Here is a 4,662-nt window from a genome sequence, read left to right on the forward strand (position 1 = left end):
GGTGGCTGCTCATTTTATTTTGATATGGAAGATTAACCTCAGAGATATTTCTGCATTTACTAGAAAACGAGTCATGACAACAGTAAAAACTAGTTCCACCAATATGCAATCAAATCCTTTTATATCAGGGCTTACCCTCAAATGGAATGAGTGTTAGAAAAGGATATAAATTATTTAGAATACTTAAATCATTGTTACTTTATTTTTTTCAGTCTTTGTGTTAGCTATTTGTGTGTGAAAATAAAATGGAAAGGTAATTACTTTCTATAACACACTAGTATTAGCTTTGTTTTCTAACCTATGAAAGTAGAATTATAACTAGTGAACTGGTGTCTAGGCAAAACAAGAATTTTTCCATTGCCCAAAAGAGTGGATATAAATCAGTCATTTTTATTAAAATTAATCTAAAATAAGTCTGTTCCTATATGAATATCCCTTTCCATTCTCAATATCCATCCCCACTCCAGATGCTTTTTGTTAATTAAATATCAAAAGAAAATGTATCAATATTTGTACTGGGGTTATTTTGACCTTATATTTGAAGTAGAATTCTATTCCAGGGATAAAATATGCAAAATAAATTTAGAAGAAAAAAATGACATTTAGTTTGAATTATTTGGTAGGTTCAAAGAATTAGCCTTTGCGAATTTGGCCAGAACATTATCACAATGCAATGAGCATTTGTCAGTTCTCATCAAAACAATCATACGCAAGCATAGAATACTTTTAATGTTTTAAGTGTATGCAACAAGAAATCAATTGATAATGATTAAAAGTGAGTTGTAGCTAAAATATCTGTACAACATTTAGGAAAATGTGAACAGTAGATATTTATCTTTAGAACAAAATAAATGTATTTAAACTACTTCCAAACAAATTTCCCATAAGCATAAGACACCTGTTGTTTCTAAATTAGGTTATGCAGTAAACTATCTTAATTCCTTTGTATTTTAAGATGTATATTTTATTTAGCTTTAAAATAATAATATAGTTTAATTTATCAATAGGGAATTTTTTTAGGATTATTATAAGTTAGGTCCAATATTTAGCAAACTATTAAAAGCCCAAACTATAGTAATTCAATGAATTAATTTGGGGATGCAATATTTAACTTTTAAAAATATGACTTGAGATAGTTAATTTTTATGTGTCAATTTAGGTAGGCTATGGTACCCAGTTGTTTCATCACACATTAGACTAGAGGTTGCTGTGAAGATATTTGTTTACTGTTGAGTTTAAGTAAAACAGATTATTTAATGTGACTGAAACTTATTCAATCAGTCTTTTTTTTATATTGAAAAATGTACAGGATTTATTCACATACAGATGAAAAGAAACAAATTCTACTAAATAGTTAAATAAAATACAGCTGTCCTCTATTTTATAAATACTTTCAAAAAGAGAGCAGAAATAAACACAGGATTGGGTCATGTAATATAAAATAGTCATCTCCACATAAACTTTGTTTAATTCTGATTTTTAACTCCTCATGCACCCTTTTTTTTTTTTTTTTCAATTTTAGCTGAATGGACACCAAGCTAGGCACGTAGTGAAAAATCCTCTGTACAAGGTTACAAATATAGTGACAAGTTCATCCATTTCAAAATAATCAAGATTTGTACACAACACATATAACCCTTCATTAAGATTTTGTGTTTATAACCTAGCAAATGACATTCCAGGCAACTTTAAAGAAGTTTACCTAGCCAACATTTTAACATAATACATTGATCATAATCAAAGATTATTTCTTGGTCAGGATGCACAAGGAAAAATAAAGCTATTTTTAAAAAAAGAGGAGAATAGCAAATGTTTCTATCTTCAGAGTGCAAGTGGGCAGGCAGGTTGGGCTGGTTGCCACTCACTGCAAGCCTCACAAAGAGTTCCCAGCAGGATGTGAAACTAACTTACACAGCTATCTTTATACTGTCAGAGAAACCATGCTCCATACCATTTGCATTTCAAAGCAGGAATAAAAATTGTGGGCTTTTTGTTTTTGTGTATTTTGTTTTGTGTGGGTTTTTAAATTTGTTTTGTTTTGTTTTGTTTTTTGGTTTAGCATAAACTTGGAATGTTTGAAAGCTTTTCAACCTAAAGTGGTTTTGTGCAATCAGTCTTAAGTTATTCAGTAAGTCTTAAGATGAAAGACTGAGATTTCCTTTTTGTTTTTTTTTCTTTTGAAAACATTTTATTAAATGTCATTACAGAACAGCATCCAGACTCCAGACAGCTGCCAAGGAGACCCTATTATGCTGTGGGTAATTGTTGGGGCTCTGGATTCCCACCCTTCTGTCCAGAGATGGGGGGGGCAGTATTTCATCTTTGGGTTCCACAATGGTCACATGCTCAGACAGGGGCTTCTTAGGGCCCATCTTACCCATTGGGTCCCAAGGCAGCATGATCTTTACCTTGATCCCCAGCACACCCTCTCTGAGCAGCACATGGTGCAAGGCAGTATCAACATAGTGGTTAACAGGGTCCCCACTGTGGATCATCAAGCCATCCACAAACTTCATGGCTTTAGTTCTCTGTCCTTGGAGTTTCCCAGACACCACAACCTCACAGCCTTTGGCCCCATTCTCCATGATGAACTGCCACACACCATAACAGGCCCTCCACACAGCAAGGCCTCTGAGAAGTTTGTAAGGCAGAGATTTTGCCTGGGCATGGCACACAGACCTCTTGCAGCCACCTTTTCCAGATAAAGCTCTACACTGTCCTCAGGGAAGCCAAATCTCTTATGAACCATGGCAGTCTATTCCCAGATCTGCCAGCTCTTCTCACCAAGAATATTCTGTGTCCTGGTGGCCAAGATAATGATTTCTGTCCTAGTTGGTGTAACTCAAACTTCAACTCCAGAGTACCCATCTTGAGCTAGCTACCAAGTAAGAAATTCATTCAGTTCAGCTTTGTAGAGGCCATCGGTGACAAAATTCCTTTCCTTGGGAATCTGCACCTCCATCTTGCTACCATGAGCAGCAGAAAGAAAAGACTGAGGTTTCCTAAAAAATCTATTGTCTCAAGACTGAAACAGAGAAAACCTGAATGAGTTTCTGTATGCTAGATTGTAGAACAAGCTACAAATCTTAACCAAATTTCCAGCCTGCTACCTTTCCTTGTACGTTTCAGACTTGCCATTCCTTTCAATCATATAAACCAATTTCTAAAAAAAATTAAAAAATAGCCCTCCCCTCTTGCTCTCCATCTTGTTGCTCTGTTTCCCTGAGAACCCTGACTAATATAATAAACTTATATGTTTTGAGAATTACACAAGGGTGAATTCAATGTGTGGTAAACTTACTAAACACTTACTAAACACTTTTCCAAAATTATTATCCACATTTAGACTCTAATCCAGAGAAATTTCTGAGTCCATGCTGTTCCCCAATCTCACCTGTCCTTGCCACCCTATTATTGTTATCTTTAAAGTATTATCACTGATGAATGTGTTATTTGCTTCTTCCCAATAACAAATTACATAGGCAAGGAATATTACACAAACAAAATAATAGAGAAGAGGGAAGTTAAATTACTTACATCTCACTTTTGAGTCAAAAGATATTCATTTGACATTTAATTTGTGGTGTAGTATTTGGCCATTTACAAATTTTACAAGTTCATATGGCTTACCTATGGCATTCTTGACATTTAGAACCAAGTCACATCTCTCATAATGGAGCACACTGCCAGTAGCTCTGACTATCTCTTCTACATAGAAGAAGTTGAAAAAGAGATAGTTAAGAGGTAGCATTCCTAGTAATATTTAGTAATATTGTTGTGGAAAGGAAGATGAAAGAATAAATATTTCAGTTATCATGTCTCACAAAAGTAATTTTTGTCACAGAATATATAGGTTTGAGAAGAAAACGCTATATTCAGATATCAAAAAAAAATTGTTGAGATAGTTATGTAGGAGGCAGTTTTGAAAAACTACTGTTCATCAGAGAGGTCAAGATACAGACAAAATTATGGAAGCCCTCTTAACTGGAAGTAATATTTGAAATCAAGAAATAGGCAAAAATGAGAATGTAGAAAGAAAGGAGGATAAAGGAAAAGAATATGTCAGAGAAGCCTAGAGAAGAAAAAGGTTTTCAAAGAAACAGTTTCCTTTGTTCTCTATTTCAGTTTCACACATTCTTCTCCACTTCCTGCAACTGTAATGTTCACATGTATCTCAATCAAAAGTTATTCTTGTGATTATTTTGCAATGTATACAAATATAGAATCATTATATGTACACTTGAAATTAACATAATATTATATGTTGATTGTATTTCAGTTAAAAAAAGTAAGCATAACCATTTTATTTTTGTCTTTTAGGGCTGCACCAGTGGCAATATGGAGGTTCCCAGGATAGGGGTCTAATCCGATGCTGTAGCTGCTGGCCTATGCCAGAGCCACAGCAACGTGGGATCTGAGCTGCCTATGCCACCTACACCACAGCTCATGGCAACACCAGGTCCTTAACCCACTGGGCAAGGCCAGGGATCAAACCATGTCCTCATGGATACTAGTCAGGTTTGTTAACCACTGAGTCATGACAGGAATTCCTGGAAGCATAACTTTTAACTCTATTTCTTTTTGAGCTTGATTAATTTCTCTCTTTAAGTATGTGACCTCAATGGCGGATGACATCTTTATCTGGAAACTTTAGCATTACCA

The 4,662-nt window shown here is 34.7% G+C and overlaps 1 pseudogene; it reads right to left on the minus strand.

The window, feature by feature from the left end:
- Nucleotides 1–2,233: 2,233 nt before the first annotated feature.
- LOC100520093 (small ribosomal subunit protein uS3 pseudogene) lies at nt 2,234–2,983 on the minus strand (annotated as a pseudogene).
- Nucleotides 2,984–4,662: the final 1,679 nt, after the last annotated feature.

This window comes from Sus scrofa, chromosome 11, assembly GCF_054392235.1.
Source record: "Sus scrofa isolate SSC_HxYL_T2T_F1_AM1 chromosome 11, Sscrofa_HxYL_maternal_Yorkshire_Landrace_v2.0, whole genome shotgun sequence".
Taxonomy (NCBI): Eukaryota; Metazoa; Chordata; class Mammalia; order Artiodactyla; family Suidae; genus Sus; species Sus scrofa.